General features: G+C 37.9%; 1 pseudogene; it reads left to right on the top strand.

The window, feature by feature from the left end:
• Positions 1-20,528: 20,528 nt before the first annotated feature.
• LOC113259350 (ATP synthase subunit d, mitochondrial-like) lies at positions 20,529-21,037 on the top strand (annotated as a pseudogene).
• Positions 21,038-22,003: the final 966 nt, after the last annotated feature.

Below are 22,003 nucleotides of genomic sequence, written 5' to 3'. Positions count from 1 at the left end.
GGTGGTTAGCCTGGAGACTGAGATTATGGCAAGATCGTTATTGGGAAATAGAACACGAAGCTACGTTGTTTTTCTGCACCTTGGCTAATCAACACTTGAAATTACCTTCCATGGCAGCAGGAAGGTGGAGACAAACAAGTGCCTTACCGAAGAGCTTAGGGTACCTCCCTTGTTAATCATCTCCCAAATACAAATTGTTGATTATGTATCAGTCCCTAGAATTTTTAGTAATTTTTAGTAGTAATTTTTTAGTAAGACTTATTTTTGTCTCTATCTTCTGGTCTGCTTCTCATATTAATCATAATAATAAATTGTATGTCTTTCCCAGAGTTACTTGAATTTTAAAGGACAGCTGCTTTTATCCAATTTAATCTCAATTAGTGGGATTTCAGCCACACAAATCGTTAACTAAGCAATTTTAGAGAGAATTCGTAAGACGTTTTAGTAATATTTAGGACTTTATCAGATCTCATTGAAATTTTAGTCCATGTGTAAGTCCAGACTTGTATGTCAGAGATGTCAGTCCAAATTCCACAGCCGAAGGCTGTGTGCAGGCAGTTGATTTGTGGCTATAGAGTGAAAGTAAAAGAGGGAGAAAAAAAAAAAAAAAGAAAGGAAGAATAGTAAATACAAGGAGAGACTATTGGTTTGCCTCCACTAAGGATATGGGGTGCTTAATGTTGTTTAGGAATTAAGAAGGAAAACTACTACGATAGAACCACCGGCCTTGAGAGATGGAATTGAGAAGCGTTAGTTCTTTTTTTTTTTTTTAATATTTTATTCATTTATTTGAGAGAGAGAGAAAAAGAACACAAGTGGAGGGAAGAGCAGCAGGAGAGGGACAAGAGGACTCCCTGCTTACCATGGAGCCCGAGGCAGGGCTGGATTCCAACACCCTGAGATCAGGACCTGAGTCAAAGTCAGATGTTTAACCGACTGAGCCACCCAGGTGCCCCAGAGAAGCATTCATTCTTATCATCCTCCCATCAAAGGTGACCCAAAGGGTAGAGACTCTCCTGCAATTCTGGTTATGCAGATCTGTGGGATAAGTGGATTCTTGCAGGTGCCTTCAGGTAGCAGCAGTGGTACAGAAGCCCAGGGCAGTAGACACAAAATAAAAGCAGATACTGAAGATAAGCTGCACACTGAACCTGCATGAAGCAGGTCGGAGCTCAGCGTGGGACTGTGCTTGCAGCAGGGGCTATAGTCAGAAGAGAGGCTAAGAGGATTCAGGAGTGATGTACAGATGTCAGTTCAGAACCACTACTATAACCTGATCATGGACCATCATTGGGAACATGCAGGCTACTGGCTCATGGAGGCCCAGCCCTTCTCTATATGCATGTGTTGTGTGTTTATTATAACCACAGTGAGTTGCCAGGGAATTCTTTATCAGATAATTAATCCCAAACCTCGGCTTCATTCAGTGGATATTTATTGAGCAGTGTCCCTATTCCCGATGCTGCATCGCTGCTGGTCTGCCATGGCGAACAAAGTGGGAGAGATGCTTGTCTTTGAGAAGTCGAACAAAGGATTACCGTTAAAAAAAATTAATCTTTAATGAACACAAGGAATTTGAATATGTAGTAGAAGAATCTTACCTTCTTTCACCTCACCCCCTGCCTTCCCTTCCATGTAAAGGCGGGGCTTCTCTTTCTCTCTGTTGCCTGCACGAGCTGCATGCCAGCTGCTCCGTGTCAGTTCCAAGTCTTAAATCTCAGCGTTCCTCTCCTGTGATGCAACCGCAGGGCGCGCGGAGGTGAGCACCTGGCCCTCATTGCAACACCCCGTGGAAATTAGGGCATGAGGAGCTGGCACCAGGATGTTCTATGAGTGATGAATGTCTGTTTTCTGATCCAGAGGCACCTTGTTTCCTGTCAAAAATTGTATATACATGAAATAATAGAATACAAAATTATATATATACTACGAAATAATTCTTGGATATAAGGAAGAGATTCTGTAAGGGACAGAGAGCTGATGGGCATAGTGGACATATTAACCAAACTGTATCGTCAACTGGGCGATATATAAGACTCTACTGTTTTTCCTTTAATGGAAGAAAGTGGTTGAAGGTGGTTAAAACAAGTAGCCTAAGTGAGACTTTTGGTTTTTCTTTCAAAGTGGGGCGAGAACACATCTACAGATACCCAAGTTAGTGCTGGTTTTGTGCAGAAAGAAAGCATTAGAAGTTCATTGCTTGTGCTCCTCTCCAGGCTGGAGAACAGGTCAGGGAGTCCCAAGATCTGGTCTAGGGATTTGTATAGGTTAAAACATCAAAAGTCTATGAAGGTTTTTTGATTTTGTTGTTTTTTGGTTACATTTTCTTTCCAGATAGTGAAACAGGTTAAGTCGTTCCAAAAAAAAAAAAAAAAAAAAAAGCTTTAAGTGGGCTGAAAACTATAAGTGTACTATTCTGCTCCACCTTGAAGGTAAATATGACTTCTTGCTGGTTTGGAGACCCATTCCCTGGATCCCATCAATCCCCTGCTTCCTTTCTGACTGACCTCAGCTGCTCCAAGGATTAGAGGTGGGGCCAAAGTCTCCTTGTGCCTAATAGAACCAACAGCCCTCCACATACTGAGGAACTCCAAAGGCAAGGAGGTACTGAACTCTTTATAGCTCTTTTGGATACCGGGGCCCAAGTCACCATCTTGCTCAGTCCCATATGAAAACGTGATGCTGAGCAAAGGTGGCCAAAGCCATAGAGTCTAGAGTGGAAACCACGGTACCCTGTGAGGGAGCAGAAATAAAGAGCTTCTAAGCCAGAGCACTTTCTAGACACTGAGAAGGACACAAATGAATAATTAATGAGGACAAAAAGCTTCTCCAACAGCTCCAGCCATCCCCTCTAGTATAACCCACCTGCCACTTCCTGCTTCCCTAACTCCCAGGTAGGAGGTAACACAGTGTCCTGCAAAAGTTATTAGATCCCTTGAAATGCTGAATTGAACTGATAACAGATCAGTTGGTAAGCAACTTTTCATCAGAAAATCATTCTTAAGCCTCACACCTAATTTGACAGGTATTTATTGAGTGGTGACTTTTATTCTTGGTGCTGTCTCAACACTGGCCTGCCATGGTGAAGAAGGTAGCAGAGATGACTGTCTTTGAGATGTTGTCGGTTCACAGCCCTCTCAGAGCTTCCTCCGTGTCCTCTGAAATGTACGAGGAGAGCAGGGAGAGATGGAAGAAAGAGGCAGGCCACTCCAGATTGGTAGATCGCAGCTTTCCAAACATAAAAAAAAAAAAAAGTGAAAGATTCAATTAAGAAGATAAAACGATAAGACATAGAAGGAAACTTCATCAATTGGAGTCAACAAAATTTAAAAATGCACTTCCATGGAAGATTCTGTTATGAAGGTGAAAAGATAAACTACAGATTAAGAGAAAACATTTTCAAACTACATATCCGACAAAGGACTTGTATTGAGAATATATTTTTTAAAATTCTCAAAACTCAACAACAAACAATCCCATTAAAAATGGGCAAAAGACATGAACAGGCATGTTACTGAAGAAGAGATACAGATGTCAAATAAGCACATGCAAAAATGTTTAACATCATTAGCCATTGAAGATATTGAAAATTAAAACCACAATGAGATATCACTAAATGCCCATTATAATGGCTAAAGTAAAAAATAGAAGTAACACAAATACTAGTAAGGATGTAGGAAATTTGACCTTTCATATGTTGTTGTTGGAAACGTAAAATGGTGCAACCACTTTGGGAAATCTTTGTCAGCTCTCAACTCTGGGAAACAAACTGAAGGTTGTGGAAAGGGAGGTGGGTGGAGGGATGGGGTAACTGGGAGAGGGGCATTAAGGAGGGGATATAATGTGATAAGCGCTGGGTGTTACACGCAACTAATGAATCATATCATTGAACACTACCCCAAAAACTAATGATGTATATGTTGGCTAATTGAATTTAAATTTAAAAAATAAAATAAAAATGAGTTATGTTAACATGTAGTGGGTTTACTTTTGCTATTATTCTCAAATGAAACAACAAATATTAAAAAAAAATAAAACTAAAGATGGACTTACTATAGGCCTATGACTCAGCAATTAAACTCTTAGGTACAGATGTACAGAAGCTTTATGGTAGCTTCTTTATTTATTTTATTGCAGATTATTTATTTTAATGCAGAAAGATATACACAGATATTCACAGCAATATTATTTGTAATAGCCCCAAGCCATAATAGCTAAAAACCCAATTAGCTTCAGTGAATAAATGGAAAAAGAGGCGGTCCCTCTCTGCCACAGAATACTATGCACTAATAAAAAGAAACAAGTTATAGTTGACCTTTGAACAACACGGTTTGAACTGTGCAGGTCCACTTACATGTGAATGTTTTTTCAATAAATATGTTGGAAAATTTTTTGGAGATTTTCAACAATTTTAAAATGCTCACAGATGAACTATATAGCCTAGAAATATTGACAAAAATTAAGGAAAAGTTAGGTATGTCATGAATGCATCAAATTTATGTAGATACTAGTCTATTTTATCATTTACTCCTATAAAAAACACACAGCTCTATTATAAAATTTAAAATTTATCAAAATGTATACACTTACAGACCGCTGCCTTTCCCAGTAGAGAGAAATGTAAGCAAACGTGAAAATGCAGTATTAGATTGTAACTACGCCAGCTTTACAGTGAAAACCTTGCACTTCTGGTAAAATACCTTTTTATCTCACATTGCGAATGCAGTTTTTCTATGGGTGCAGGGTTGCTGTAACAAAGGGATACCTATAGACTCTGAATTGAGAAAAAGCCAAGCTATTATATGACATTTAAAGCAAAAGGAAGGTGGAGGATCTAAAGCTGGAGAATTTAATGTCAGCAAAGGATGGTTTGATAATTTTAGAAAAAGTTTTGGCCTAAAAAATGTCATAACAAGAGAAGCAGCTTCTGCCCACCTAGAGGCAGCACACAGTTCCCAGATGCTGTTAAGAAAATCATTGAGGAAGGGATGGGGGAAAAAAATCATTCAAGAGAAAGGGTATTTGCCTGAAGAGCTTTTTAATACAGACCCAAAAAATGTCGTATGCTGGCAAAAATGCCACAAGGGACACTTGTTAGTAAGGAAAAGAAGTGAGCACCAGGCTTTAAGGCAAGAAGGGACAGCCTACTTCTCCTGGTTTGTGGGAACGCGGTTGGGTTTACGATCAGGACTGCCCTTATCTGTAAAGCTGTTAACCCCCACGCCTTGAACAGAAACAAGAAACACCAGCTACCACTCTTGTGGTTGTACAACAAGAAGGCCTGGACAATAAGAACACTGTTTCTGGACTGGTTCCATCGACGTTTTGCCCCTGAAGTCAAGAAGTACCTTGCCAGTAAGAGATTGTCTTTTAAAGTTTTTTTTTGATATTGGACAATGCCTCTGATCACTCAGAAACCTTATGAGTTCAACACCAAGGGTATCAAAATGGTTTACTTGCCTCCAAACATAATGTCTCCAGTTCAGCCTGTAGATCAGGGAGTCATGAGGACCTCATTATGCACAGTACTCTATGGAAAGGATTGTCAATGTTAGGGAACAGAACCCCTGTGGAGAAAATAATATGAAAGTCTGGAAGGATTGCACTACCGAAGATGCCAGTATCATTATAGAAAAAGCCATGAAAACCATCAACCCCCAAACAACAAATTACTACTGAAGAAAATTGTGTCCAGGTGCTGTGCATGCCTTCACAGGGTTTATGATGGAGCCAATCAAGAATATTATGAAAGAGAGCATGGAGATAGAAAAAGAAAAGGGTGGGTTAGTAAAGAGTTTCAAGATATGGATCTTGGAGAAATTCAAGAGCTTTAACACCCCATCAGAGGAATTACTGGAAGACGACCTGACGGAGATGAGTGCTTCCAAGCCAGTGCCAGATGACGAGGAAGAAGACATAGAGGAAGCAGTGCCAGAAAACAAATCGACGTTAGACAATCTGGCAGAAGCGTTCTGATTATTTAAGACTGCTTTTGACTTCTTTTATGACATGGACTCCTCTCTGATATGGACACTGAAACTAAAGGAGACAGTGGAAGAAGGATTGGTATCATCTAGAAACATTTTTAGAGAAATGAAAAAGAAAAAAGCCAAAGACTATGATTTATTTCTGTCAAGTTACAGTGAGTGTGCCTGCCTCTCTGCCATCCCTGAGACATCCCTTTCCTCCTCTTCCACTTCCTCCTCCTCAACCCACCCAACGCGAAGATGAAGAGGATGAAGATCTTGATGATGAGTCATTCCACTTAATAAAGAGTAAATAATCATCTTGCCATACTTATAAATAAACTTACCTGTTCATAAACTTGTGTGGGTGTGACTGTCTTTGTGTGAAAATCTAATAACTGCATGGCAAGACCTCTATGGGACACATTTGTGTCATCATCATTTTCATCAGTGGTCATCACACAGAACATCATGTGTAAGGCTCGTATCGAAGTGCAGAGCCTATCCTGACACAGGCATAAGGTGCGTGATATTTAATATAAATTCAAAAATGTATCGTTTTCTCACTGTTTTATAACTTTGCTTTTAAAGAATTACATTGCTATACAGTATGACTCTCTCTCTTATAATTGGAACAACTATGTATCAGCCTATCATCACAGGTAAGTGTTTTGTTAAAAATTGTAACAATGTTTCCAATATTGTATTATGAATATGACTATAATGCCAGAATGATTCATTCACAAGTATACAGGCGAGGCTACCATGAAGAAATTGTATCAATTACACTAGGCTACCATAAAGCAATAATATTGCTTCTTCATTATCAATGCTTGAATCATTTACCTGTAAATAAATGTAAATTTCTTTTTCATTCTATCTTTCCATTTTTTATATCTAGTGTTAGTAATACATATGACATCGACAATCATAGACAGTACTGATGTAGGTACTGACAGACAGATGATTCGTCTCGTAAACGGATGATGTAAACTCACGGTACTAATGAATACAGAACAGTAAATGTAAATGTATTCTCTCTTCCTTATGATTTTCTTAATAACATTTTCTTTTCTCTAGCTTACTTTATTGTAAGAATACAGTATTTGTTACATATAATATACAAAATATGTATAGGCTTCTGGTCAACAATAGACAATTAGTAATTAAGTTTTTAAGGAATCAAGTTATATGTGGATTTTTTAATTATAATTTTTATTTTGTTATATTAGTCACCATACAGTACATCCCCAGTTTTTGATGCAATATTCCATGATTCATTGTTTACATATAACACCCCGTGCTCCATGCAATATGTGCCCTCCTTAATACCCATCACTGGCCTATCCCAATCCCCCACCCCTCTCCCCTCTGAAGCCCTCAGTTTCTTTCCCAGAGTCCACAGTCTCTCATGCTTCATTCCCCCTTCTGTTTACCCCCCCTTCATTCTTCCCTTCCTTCTCCTACCAATCTTCCTATTTCTTATGTTCCATAGATGAGTGAAACCATATGATAATTGTCTTTTTAACCATGCGGTGGGTTGGCACCCCTAATCCTATGTTGTTCAAGGGTCAACTGTATGTATACACAACAAAACTGTAACAAAAATTAGCTACCATTCATTCTTTCCAGCAGCAATAAAAAAACAAAATGTATTTTAACTACTTTTGAATTTAAGAGAACAATTGTATTTTTTTTAAAGATTTTATTTATTTATTTGACAGAGAGAGAGAGAGCACAGCAGGGGGAGCAGCAGGCAGAGGGAAAGGGAGAAGCAGGCTCCCAGCTGAGCAGGGAGCCTAATGCAGGGGGAGTCCCATGCGGGGGGAGCCCAATGCAGGACTCAGTCCCAGGACCCTGGGATCATGACCTCAGCCGAAGGCAGATGCTCAACAGCTGAGCCACCCAGGTGTTCCCAATTGTTTGTATTTAAAAATAAGTAAGGTATTTGGTGCATTCCACTTCACATTTTTCTAATTGAGATTCCCATAATGAAAATGTAAATTATTATTGTAGTAATACCATTACTATAGTGTGACGTATCATTATTAATTCTTTTCAACAAAGTATTAACACATACTCATCCATTCCTTTCTTCATAAATTAAACATATAGCCACACATCTTGAAGGATGGAGAAAGAGGTGTTTAGGTTAATTGAAATTTCAAATCCACCAAGGCTAACTCTCTTTGTATAGATATGGTGGTGAAATTGGTTTTTGTAGAGTTGATCAGAAACAATTTGCGGTACTTAAAACTGAACATTTGTTGCCCAAACGCATGGTCTAAGTTTGATTATGAAAACATAGGCTTATTACGCTTTTACATAACCAGGTTTTAGGGGGATATTATTAGATTAAATGCTGTATTTTTTCCTCAGTTCTCACAAGTGCTATCCTTCTAGCAGAAAAAACACTTACGCATGTCCCCCAAATCTGGTTCTATCCATTATGAATACTGATCCACTTCGAAAGCATTTCAGCTCATTCTTCCAGATACATACTTAATACCACTGAAACGCTTTCCTGTGTTTTCAACATAAAAGGTTTTATATATACATGACAACCACAAATGGTGTTCGCCCCTCATTTATAACATTGTAAAATTATATGTGTAAAATTTCCAGGGAGAGGGATTTTACTGTTACATAAATATTAATCAGATTCTCCCCCTTGGTTTAGCATTCACAGGCATCTTCTAGGAATTTGATGACTTATTAGGAACGAAAGGACTGTATATAGTTTGTCCCTGGGAGTTGCTGGCAACTATTTTTAATGATGAATAATATGAGATTCTTATATTACTCTAAATTATCATTTCTACTTGATATAAAAACACACTTTCATTCTTAAATTTTTCTGCAGAAATATCGTTAAATTTTCTAACTCACCTATCTAATAATTGTTGAGGAGGCAAAATGAAGAAAATACTATATAGCATTCAAGAGTTAAAACAGGCAGAACATAATGTGTGAAAAGGCGGTCAGACTCTCCCTCCAAAAGCAAAAAATTACAAGGACATTTTTTCGAAGTCCATTTCTCACCAATTTCTGCCTATGACTCTTGAAGATGCAGTGGAAAGCAAGTGTCTGCATCTCTGAATATTCTTGATCACAGAATGATCAGAACACTCTCGAATAAAAATGAACATTATGGCAAACAAGGCAATGTACAAGAGCCAAACAAGGTTACCTAGAAAATCACCCCCTAACATACAACATATAAACACAATACGAAACTGCTTGTTAGCATATAACACTGGAAGTGTGTGTGCTATCAAAACTAGGTATTGACAAGGACCTAATCTGGAGCTTGCCATCAACTCTCCAGAGTGAGCTAGATATGCATGAGAAATAGTGTATTCATACATCCCAGGTTGCTAACACGGAGTTTGCCTGGCAACTTTTCACTTCCAAAGTATCCAGATTTAGAGGAGAAATTATATATTACTCTAGACCACAACCTGGATCAAACCAAAAGCAACAAACAAAGGAGGTTTTACCGTTTGCAAGAATATATAAATCCAGGCATGTATGTTTGAGGAATGCTGATACATGCTGTTGTTTATAAATGAGCCAAGTGATTACGTAACATGTTTAAATGATAAAATAAATTCATAGAAAACAAGATTAAAACCAGGATGGAGAAAAATAGTTTATAATACTAAACACAAAATGATAAAAATATTAATTAAAAATATACCATTCATAAATTCAATTAACATGAAGAAAATCAAAGTAATAAACTTAAAATGGAAATATTTACCAAGAGGAATAAAGGAATGACAAATATAGGCACGAGTACAAAGTTAAGGATGACTTATTTGAGTAAAAGACACTAGATAGATAGAAATACAGTTTTGCGAGTCTAGGGAATCTGTGACTTGGCTGCTTTTTGAGGCTGAGATTTACTGCACTGGGTTCATGGGGTATGAAATTCAAGTTCAGCTGTCCTCAAGCTATGGAGCAAAAGTTAGGTGCAAAATGTAATCATAACCATCAGTCATGAGTTTGCCCTAGCTGATTAAATCTAGCAAACAAATGTATTTACGCTGAATTATTGTGGAAGTTGCTAGGGAAGGATATTATGCCAAAACAAAACAAAACAAAAACAACAAAAAAGTTTCTATCTTTGCAGTTCTTACATTTCAAGTGACTTCCTTGAACCTATTTTTTTAAAGATTTGTTTATTCACTTTTTGGTGGGGGGGAGGAGGGAGAGGCAGAGAGAAAGAGAAGCCCAAGCAGACTCCCCTCTGAACACAGAGTAGGACGCAGGGCTGGATCCCATGACCCTGAGATCATGACCGGAGCTGAAACCAAGAGTTGGACACTCAACTGACTGAGCCACCCAGGCGCCCTTGAACCTATTTTTAATGCCAATTGTATTTGTTATAGGAATAATTTATTTAATGTAATAAAAAATTTTATACATAGATGATGAAATGTGTGGGGGGTGTTCTTTTGTTTTTTGGGGTTTTTTGCCCAATTCTGAAAAGTCCATAGAAGAGAATTTCCCAAAAAATGCTGTCATATTAAAAATAAACTATAAAAGTTTAGGGAGGTGGAGTCTAAAAGGATTATGCCCTCAGACTACTTTCGAAGGATCCTTAAATTTTGCTTCATTTGCAGAAACTTATACAGGAAAACATAAGGCATTGTGTGTTTAAGACAAGGACAAAGCTGAATTCTAACTAACCAAGCCAAGGGAAGGCTATGGCTTAGAACTGAACGCTAGCTGATACACGGACAATTTTAAGTTAGAACAAAATATTGCAGTCATATTTATATCTATTTGGTTTATGATTCTCCATCCAATTTCTTCAAATCACTGACCATCTCCTTTATCATCCAATTGTGGCTTTAGGAAGACTTCTGCTGAGTTTCACTTTTGCTTTTGTGTCCTCTGTGTCTTGATCTATCTGTCATCTTCATCTCTTCCTCTTTTCTGTGTGCCAGCAACCCTGTGATTTACTCCATGCCTCGAAATGCTTTTATGAAGGCTGTGCTGTCCTTACTAAATATACTTATAGACTCACTCTTCTACTCTCCTCTGTTTGATCAGCAGCTGTGGCAGATTGAAAAAAGCATCGACTAATGCAATATTGAAGAAGAACAAAGTTGGAGGACTGACACTATCTGACTTCAAGACTTACTGTAAGACTACAGTAGTCAAGACGGTGTGGTATTGCTGAAACAATAGACAAATCAATGGGACAGAATAGAGAACCAGAAAAAACCATAAAAATATATCAACTGGTCTTTGACAAAGGAGCAAAGGCAATACAGTGAAAAAAAAAATTGTCTTTTTAAACAAATAGTGCTGAAATAACTGGACATTCACATACACAAAAGTGAATCTAGACACAAATCTTAACACCCTTTACAAAAATTGACTCACAATGGATCTAAATGTAAAACAGCAGGGGTTAGGGTGGAAGGCGGGAGGAATAGGTGGAGCTTAGAGAATTTTTAGGGCAATTAAGGTACTCCATGCAATACTATAATGGTCATACACATTTGTCGTAGTCTATAGAATGTCCAACACCCAGAGTTAACCCTAGTGTAAACTATGAATTCTGGGTGATAATTATGTGTCAGTGTTGGTTCATCGATGATAACGAAGGTACCACTCTGGTACGGGGTGTTGGTAACGGGGGAGCCTGTACAGCTACGGAGGTAGATGGGAACTCTCTGTACTTTCCAAACCATTTTGCTGTGAACTTAAAATTGTTCTAAAAATAAAGTCTACTTTGGTGATGGGTAGTAAGGAGGGCACGTATTGCATGGTGCACTGGGTGTTATACGCAACTAATGAATCATCGAACTTTACATCAAAAACCAGGGATGTACTGTATGGTGACTAACATAATATAATAAAAAATAATATTATAATAAAAAAATAAAAATAAATAAATAAAAATAAAGCCTACTAAAAGGGAAAGAGGGCGCACTGAAGGCTTACCAAGTGCCTCCTAGGGGGAGGCAAAGAATGTGTGCTATTAGCATCAGATTCCAAAGGGAGAGCAAGCATTGTCGTCTGGGTTATGTTATTGTTTATTCAACATTAAGAAGCAGGAATTAAGCAGCTACTGTGTAAGGGATACAGTGCTAGCTGGTTAGAGACTTGAAGATGTGGAGAACAATGAGAATCAAATCCTTGTTCACTACATGGAATGGTGAGGTTCCGGACACACTACCCCAAAATATGGTACCTTAGAATGCTAAACATTTCAGGCTGAAGGAATTTGAGAAATGGCTGTGGCAGGAAGGACTTTCTGACTTTCCCCCAAAGCGAGTCACACAACCCTCAGAGGAGAGGTATCCTTTCTATACCAAGAGGAAAGGAACATCCTTATATTTGAAGACAAGGGACAGAGAGGAATCTGAACAGTCCTGTTAAGAAATTTCCCTCAGTTTAGTATATTTACCTCATATCTTTTGTCCTGTTATATCTTTCCTTTCTTCATCAAACCTAGCATAAAATCACTCAAGTTAAACCACTTCTTTGGATTTTCATTTCCGTATGAAGGTTCTCCTGTCGTGTAAAACTTATATTAAATAAATTCATTGAGGCACCCAGTGGCTCAGTCAGTTGAACGGACTCTTGGTTTCAGTTCAGGTTGTGTTCTCAGAGTCATGGGATCGAGCCTGGCAGGGGGCTCCAGGCTCAGCGGGGAGTCCGCTGGATATTCTCTCCCTCTCTCTGTCTCCCTCTGCCCCTCCCACCGCTTGCTCGCTCTTTCTCTGTGTCACTCTGTCTCTAAATAAATAAATAAATCTTTAAAAATAATAAATTCACATGCTTTTTCTTTGTTTTCCTGTCTTTTGTTACAGGGGTTGCAGTCAAGAATTTGAAAGAGTAGAGGAAAAAGATATTTTTTCCCCTATAGGAAAAATAAACAGGTAAATAGATAGTCCCTATGGAGTGAGAAGTATGGAGGAAAAGGAAGTGATTAACTCAGCTCTGGGGGCACAAGGAAGCTTCCTGAAAGATTACATATATTCCCCAGTCTTTTTTTTTTTTTAAGAGTTTTTATTTATTTGACAGAGATAGAGACAGCCAACGAGAGAGGGAACACAAGCAGGGAGAGTGGGAGAGGAAGAAGCAGGCTCATAGCAGAAGAGCCTGATGTGGGGCTCAATCCTAGAACTCCGGGATCAAGCCCTGAGCCGAAGGCAGACGCTTAACGACTGAGCCACCCAGGTGCCCCTACATATATCCCCAGTCTTGAAGGATGAGTAGGATTTCGTCTAGTGGAAATTAATGGCAGAAATAATAGCACACAAAACATTTACAAGGAAAGCTGCTGCTGCATGCCTAGACAGTCAAGTGGACCCGTGTAAGGATTTGCACAGTTGCACAATGTTCACTCGCCTTAATATTTATTTTTTTACTTAAGATTTCCCTTGAAGAAATCCTGTCTTTTGGATTGGAAAAGCTAGCATTTGGGTGGATTGCCACTTGAAAACTGTTTAGGAAGGAATTCAAGTTCTTTCTCAATGGTGCTTCACATTCTTGATTTTAGCAAAGCAGCTCTACTTGAAAGATTACCAGATTCTAGCAGAAATTTTGCCTCAGCTTGTTTGCTTTTTAACTCTATGTTTTCAGCATTATTTAGTCAAGGCTCTAAACATTGGTTTTACCTGGTATTCCATTGTATTGAGTATTATTATATGGGGGAAAAAGAGTAAAAATTAAACATTTGATGAGAAAATCTTTAGAAATTTAAAGTTTTAATCATGCCATTTCATATTTCCAAAGAATGAAGCTTAAGCCACCAACATCTCCCAAAATATTCAGTCTACTGGGTGAACTCATGTACCTGATTTGATGGCAGGTACTATCTCATTTTCCTACTCAAAAATTAGGGAAGATGAGACTCAGGAAAGTCAATCAGTTTGCATTTATTTCTATCTTTTTTTAAAATTTTTGAATATTCTGAAGCAGAATAAGCAGAAAGCTGGCCTATCTTTGTGAACCGCAGCACTCATTCCTATAATCTTGATAAAAAATCTTTTTCTAAAGGACCTATCACAGTGGATTCTTACTACCGGAGATAAATACCACTTCATAGTGGCTTTGTTACCTTAAAGGACAGTGTTGTCTGATTTAAATTTTCCACAAAGCACCTGTTTCTACATGTTCTCCAGATTCTTTGATATATTTTACATTGTATGGCATGGATGGGTGACAAATCAGAAGTTTAATCACAGATATCAGTCATTGTGATGCATAATTTTAAAAAAGTGTGACTTTCTCTAGAAATGTCTTCTGATGTTTTTGCAACAACAGTTACTGGGCACCTTTATGGCTCCCCTACAATCATCCTGCTCTCTCTGTGGGGTGCTTAAGCAGGCCCCCGGAACATACCCTTTGACTGACCCAGAGGCTAATACGTAGCCTCTCTATTCCTTTCCTGGGGCTCATTACTTTTGTTGCCTCCACTGCTGTTGAACAGAAAAAAAGTTAAACACAAAACCCTGCCTGACCAATGGAAGCTATAATTACAATCGTTTTTACCAGAATTTTGCCCATCAAGTTCTGTAGATTTCAGACATAGCCAAAAATCTATCCCCCAAATCCTAGTGTTCTGTATCAGGCTTTCCCCAGCCCCTGGGTTATGTAGCAAAGGAAGAAACAGAAACACACTATAATTCCAAGTTTGAAATTTACTCATTTAGCATAGTTCCAGAATAAATGTGCCCTGTTGAGCCAAGTTAAAACATAACTGAATCATTTGTAATCCTCATGGCAAAAATACCCAAATTAATATGGGTATGGAAGGAGGCAGGTTATACATTAAAAATTGTATTAAGAATCACTTTTTAGATATCATAACTGTATTCCAGATTTGGATGGTATAAAGTCTTACCTTTTAAGATATAATTAAAAGAGATTGAGTGGAGAGTTCAAAGTATTTTTTTAAACTTTGAGATGTTGTGAGTTTTAGCTCTTTATAAGCTCTGATTTTACTGAAAGTTGGCATCGGATTAAATATTGTGTCTGGAAAACATTTGTGAAGAAGCAAAAAGTATAGAGTTGTCGAGTCACTATGCTGTACACTTGAAACTAAAATAACATTGTATGCTAACTATACTTCAATAAAAAAAAGTAAAGTACTGATGCAGAAAAGGGAGAAGCAAGATTTTGAGAAATAGCTGCTTAGATTTATAAACTAGATGACTAGCAACACCTAGTGTTCAATCCTATAATCAACCCCTCTCTTCTTTCCATTGTTGCTTCAAATTCAGTTACATGACAAAAGTTTTGGCAGGTATTGTGAATTAAGTAAAAAATAAAATAAAATAAAATAATAAAATAGCTTTTTACAAGCTCTACAAATTGTCCTTCTTCTCAGCGATCTGTCCAGCTGTTGATGATGTGATTTCTCTGGTATGTCTGTTCTCAAGGGCCAGCATGTCTGCCATCTGCCCCTTGCCAGACCTCCTACTTCTGTATTGAAAGCTTTCCAGGCTCAATAAAATAGTACATGTTGTCTGAAAAAAAAATAATGTTACTTAATTCTTTTTTAATAAAGATTTTATTTATTTATTTGAGAGAGAGAGTGCGTAGTAGCAGGGGGGAAGGGCAGAGGGAGAAGCAGACTCCCCACTGAATAGGAAGCCCAATGCAGGGCTCAATCCAAGGACCCTGAGATCATGACCTGGACTGAAGGCAGATGCTTAATGACTGAGCCACCCAGGCATCCCCTCTAATGTTATTTAATTCTTAAAATAAAATATATTTATAGATAAAATTATGTATTTTTACATTATATTTTAAAATAAAAAAAATAAAATAGGGGCGCCTGTGTGGCTCGGTCAGTTTAGCGTCCGACTCTTGATTTCAGCTCAGGTCATGATCTTGGGGTCATGAGATCAAGCCCTGTGTCGTCATGCTTCTTGCTCAGTGGGGAGTCTGCTTGAGAGTCTCTCTCTCTCCCCCCTGCTCCTCCCCACTAAAAAAATTTAAAAATCTTTTAAAAAGTAAAATAATTAAATATGGGAAACAACATAAACTGCAATCTAAGCTTTAGTTTTAATACATTTATATAGTATAGATATACAATACATATACTATTACATACCACTTTTGGTCTATGAGCTATAGAATTTAATACATTGAAACACTAAAGAGTGTTCGGCTGCTTTACTTGTCTTGAGAAGGGTGGTAACTTTGCTAAACACAGGAGACTGGACTTAATTTTGCCAACTTTAGCTCTAAAAGTTAAACTAACATTTTTTTTTAAAGATTTTATTTATTTATTTGACAGAGACAGCCAGCGAGAGAGGGAACACAAGCAGGGGGAGTGGGAGAGGAAGAAGCAGGCTCCTAGCGGAGGAGCCTGATGTGGGGCTCGATCCCAGAACGCTGGGATCATGCCCTGAGCTGAAGGCAGACGCTTAACGACTGCGCCATTCAGGCACCCCTAAACTAACATTTTAAGACTCTTGCTATAGACTCTCCATTATTTAATTTAATTTTATTTATTTATTTTAAAGATTATATTTATTTGACAGAAAGAGACACAGGAAGAGAGGGAACACAAGCAGGGGGAGTGGGAGAGGGAGAAGCAGGCTTCCCACTGAGCAGGGAGCCCGATGTGGGGCTCGATCCCAGGACCCTGGGATCATGACCTGAGCCAAAGGCAGACGTTTAATGGACTGAGCCACCCAGGCGCCCCTCTCCATTATTTTAACTGATAAAAATGGTATGCATGGATTATGAACCATTGTTTATTTTACTCAACTGTTTGAAATCAGGCAATAGAAACAGCAGCAGGCTTCAATCCTGGCAGTGTATTTGGGCTCATACACATATGAAGAAATAATAATAGCTAATAATTACTTGGCAATAATGTATGTTTTATATTTTTCATGGTCGATCTACAAGTAAAAAATAAAAAGTTCAATACCAATTAAAAACTGTCAGGAAGTGGATGACGGCTACTAACATAATTCAAATGCTGGTAAAGAAATGGACTCCCGTTCCTGTGGTCATACAACTAGTAAGTGACAAAGTGGATCTGAATTCAGTCCACTCTGACTTTACAATCAACGCTATTGTAGATAATGCTGCTATCAACATCGAGGTGCATGTCACCCTTCGAATTAGTATATTTGTATTCCTTGGGTAAATTGCTAGTAGTGCAATCCTGGATCGTAGTGTAGTTCTATTCAGTCTTAGTACAAGTAACATATTCTGTATTATTTCAATCCTTTGAAAGATTGCCTCATGACCCAGTATGCAGACACTTGTACAAAGAATGTGTTCTCTATATGTCCGTTTGATCAAGTTAATTAAAACTTTTTTAAAAATCAGCTTGTTCCACTGTAGAGACGGTATATTAAAAATCAGCCATTGTAACTACAGAAATTTCTTAAAAATTTCTGTGAAATTTTTAGCTTTGTCTATTTTAAACCTAAGATGTAGAGGGTAAAATACTTATAATGTGTTAAATTTACAGTCTAATATTTTTTATTGTAACATATAACCATTTATTTTTGGCACTGATTTGGCCTTAAATCTTTTTTTTTTAAGATTTTATTTATTTATTTGACGGAGAGAGACAGCCAGGGAGAGAGGGAACACAAGCAGGGGGAGTAGGAGAGGAAGAAGCAGGCTTCCAGTGGAGGAGCCTGATGTGGGGCTCGATCCCAGAACGCCGGGATCACGCCCTGAGCCAAAGGCAGACGCTTAAGGATGAGCCACCCAGGCGCCCCCAGCCTTAAATCTTTTTTTTAAATCTAATTCCAGTAAAGCTATGCTAGCATTCAAAGTAAAAACAACAACAACAAAAACCAATGCTGTCTGTGCTTATCAAATTTTCATATAGGTACACTAAATTTATACTTTGGGCAAAATGCTTTAAATACAGTATCACCAATTCTTTAATTCTCTCATTTTTTCACAATCCTTAGAAAAATGGCTCATGGGTCACATGTCGTCTTGAACAATGCCCCACTGGTCAAGTCTGACTTTTATTCATCAGTGAACAAAGTTCTTCATTTCACATTTTCATTCAACTATTATGTTAGGCACTCAGAAGACTAGAGAAAGCTTAAGATACAAATCTATGTTAAAGGCAACATAGTAAATTGAATGTATACATCACTAGAGATTCATCCATTTAAAAAACATGTATTGTGTATCTACAATGCATCACTGCAGATACAAAGACCTGAATACCAGGAACCCAGTGAAAATATTCACAAGTATGCACGACCCTGAAGACACGCTATTGTACCATGGGTACCATAGATAGTGTAGAGAAGAGGTGGGAATGACGGTGTCTGCTTGAATGAGTCTTACAGAACTTACAGAGATGTTTGAACCCTGCAGTGTACAAGGCCGATTGAGATGGGATGAAAGAGGAGTACACGTAAAGGCAAGAGACGGCGAGAAGTACATGGACTTGAGACATAATGAGAAGGTAATACTTTATCGTGGGTAATGACTCTTCATGGCCTTAGAATAATGAGAAATAGACATGGCCACTGGGATGCAGGAGAGCTTGGTGCAGCGAGAAGAAGTGGTTGACTCTTGCCATTAGCTGCTCTAACCTGACACGTTCCGTTTCCACGACATCATTCCCAAGGAGTTACTAATCATCCATTTCCCACATTGGCAACACTTTGTCTTTAATATAGTTGTACCACTGCCCCTTAGTTATTTTTGAAACTGTGATGTATTTATTGCCAAAGTTAAACTGTATACGTCTATAATTTAGAGCCTCAGTCCTTGCTTCACACGTGGCGAAGAACCATAAAAATGATTGTACAAGCTGACGCTGTGATTACTGTCAGTTATAAATGTATAAGGAAATGAAAAACAATAGTAGCACTAATATTTGTCTAGTATCTGTAAGTGAAAGCATTGGGAACATTGAAAATTAAGGTGTCGTATTTCTTTGTAAAAGATGTATCAAGAATAGTGTGGCCAGTCTTTGCCTCCTTCTCCCCGTGTCCCTTACAATACAGAGTGAGCACACCTTGGTTAATTGTCATTTTCCTTTCTAAGTTTGGATGGCTTCCAGTGTTGCATCCTTTCAGTGGTGTGAAATTTTCCAGAGAGTTCCTCTAATGGGCAGATTTGTGCAGTCACCACCTCGTCTTCATCCTCCTTCTTGATGCTGTTCAGTTGGCCGTCACCAGGGGACTCAGGCTGCATACCTAGACTCTCCGACGGCAGCCCTGGCAGCGTTCCCGCAGTTGGATATCCTTCCCAACTGCATTCACGTCTGACTCAAATTTCACTGCCAGTGTTACCGCCTTTCATTTCTTTGCTGCACTTTCCTTTTTGTTGGCGTCTTTGACATCATTTTGAACTATCTAATTTTCTAAAGTGCCAGGTGAGTTTATCCCTGGGAGACGGGGAGCAGCACCATGACATGCTTTGTTGTCCCGTGTGAACACAAGGAATAACAGATGCAGCGTGAGCGAACAGCCACCAACATACTTCAGAAGAAATGACATGATTAGTTACTGATCAATGTGTCCATGTTACATGGAGGTTTGTGGAATGAAGAGCTAGCAGCCCTGTTTGCACTTGTACACTTAGCTCATTGCCTGTGATACTAAAATTTGAACCGTGTTGTTAGGGGACTGTTATTACTTGGTGTTATTTAACTAAACCATGGTAACTGAAAATTGTGCATAGTGGTGCCATGCAAGACACACACACACACACACACACACACACACACACACACACACACAGAGGACCGAGCACACCAAGGATGTGGAACAACTGGAAATCTCATATGCAGCTGACTGAAATGAACAGAGGATAATTCTGGAAAACAGTTTGAGAGTTTCATAAAATATTAAACATATCCCTACTGTATGACCCAGACATTTCATTCCTAGCTATTTACCTATCAGAAATAGAAGCATATATCCATAGAAGAACTTACAGACAGTTGCTCCTCGTAGCTTTCTTTGTAATCGTGAAAAGCTGGAAGTCATCTAAATGTCCATCAACGGGTGAATGAATAAACACCTTGTGGTATATCCACACAGTGGAACACTCCTCAGCAAAATAAAGGTTAGACAATTTATATATGCAATATAGCACGTATGACGCTCAAAATAATTACACCAAAGAAAAAAGTATAGACTCCATGATTCCACTTATAAAAAGTCTGGAAAATGCAAACTGATTTATAGTGATAGGAAGAGGACAGAGAGCAGTCAGAAAGGGACAGAAAGAAGGGACAAAGAAAAGTAGGAGGAGCAAATGCAAAGGTACATGAGGAAATTTGTTGGCATTATGGATGTGTTCATCATATTGACTGAGGTGATGCTTTTAGGATTTAAATATATGTCCAAATGAATCAAACTTCCCGTTGTAAATATGCAGTTTCTTGTATGTCAATTATGTCTCAACAAAGATGTTGTAAAAGTATATATAAAAATATGCCCCATTTTTCTTTGTCTTTTTTTTTACTGTCATTAACTCTGCATATGATTTAAAATTGTATTGCTTTATACTGGTTCAATGGTGATATAAATTAATTAAAATAAATTTGGTTTAGCCGTTTCTTGCTGCTGTTGGCTGTGGGCCGCTGGGGTCGGTGAAGGATCTCAAGATGGCTGGGCGAAAACTTGCTCTAAAAACCATTGACTGGGTAGCTTTTGGGGAGATCATACCCCAAAACCAGAAGGCCATTGCTAACGCCCTGAAATCCCGGAAAGAGATACTTACCTCCAGGTTGGCTGCTCTCCCTGAGAAACCACCTGCTATCGACTGGGCTTGCTACAAGGCCAACGTGGAAAGACTGGCTTGGTAGGTGACTTTGAGAAGAAGTTTAAGGCCCTGAAGTTTCCTGTGCCAAGGATAAATATACCGTTTGAGTGGTTGCTGAAGAAAAAGAAGATGTGAACAGTTGTGCTGACTTATTGTCTCTCTCAAACGCCAGGATTAAGGAATATGAAAAAGAGTTAGAGAAGATGAAGAACATAATTCCATTTGATCAGATGACCATTGAGGACCTGAATGAAATCTTCCCAGAAACCAGATTAGACAAAAAGGATCCCTATTGACCTCATAGGCCAATTGAAAATGTATAAACTTGAGTTGGGAGAAAGCTCTGGCCCTTGTATTTTAAATGCTGGACATAAAAAATAATGATATGGTAAATAAAATAAAAAATAAATTTGGTTTAACATTTTTTCAAAAATTTGTTCTGACTTTTGTATTATAAGGCAAGTATTAATTAATTAATGACACGATATGTTTTAAGTTCCATGCCATTCTTATTGTCCAGAAAATTTCTAAAACTTGGTAATGAAATCTGAAAGATTTTTAGACTTTTTACCATAATTACGTGGTTAATAGATCAGTATAATTTTATCATTAAAAGTAGTTAATGAAATCTGAAAGATTGTTAGGCTTTTTATCTTAATTGAATGGCTAAATAGATCAGTGTAATTTTATCATTAAAAGTAATTAATAGAGCTGCCAGCTGTTAGAATACGAAACTGGTCACAGAAACACTTAAAAATAAAAATTGAGCTTCCTTTTTTCCAATGGGGAAAATTTTTAATTAATTTAGAGAAAATAAATTAGGATAATTTAAAATCTGGATTACAATTCTGGGCATATTATTCAATATAAAAATCAAATTAAAAATTTTTCCTAAAATTCTCATTTTTGATTGGTTTAAATACACTCTGTAGAAATAACATACATGGTTGGTATCCTAAAATGAATTTATTGAGCAAGACATTTGAAATAATATTTAAAAATAAATATCAGTAAGTTTTATACTTGCAGAAATCAGGGGAAAGCATAGGCCTTCTCCTTCCTTCCTCATAACTTATGTTTAAACATATGTTTTGACACAACTGAATCCAACTTTAAGGTGGACATATCTATGAATCAGAACAGGAGCAGGTAGGAAAGAAATGGTCAAATCTAATCCATGCATTCTTGTTGCTGTTGCCAGGTTGTAATTGGGTGTTTGTGGTCCTGATTGCTGTTAATGGTGAGGTATTCTTGCAAATAAAATTAAAGTTAATGAGTTTACATGCATA

Source organism: Ursus arctos, unplaced genomic scaffold (assembly GCF_023065955.2).
Source record: "Ursus arctos isolate Adak ecotype North America unplaced genomic scaffold, UrsArc2.0 scaffold_13, whole genome shotgun sequence".
NCBI classification, from domain to species: domain Eukaryota; kingdom Metazoa; phylum Chordata; class Mammalia; order Carnivora; family Ursidae; genus Ursus; species Ursus arctos.
Note: the sequence above shows the minus strand (reverse complement) of the source record. Positions and strands in the feature narration are given on the sequence as shown.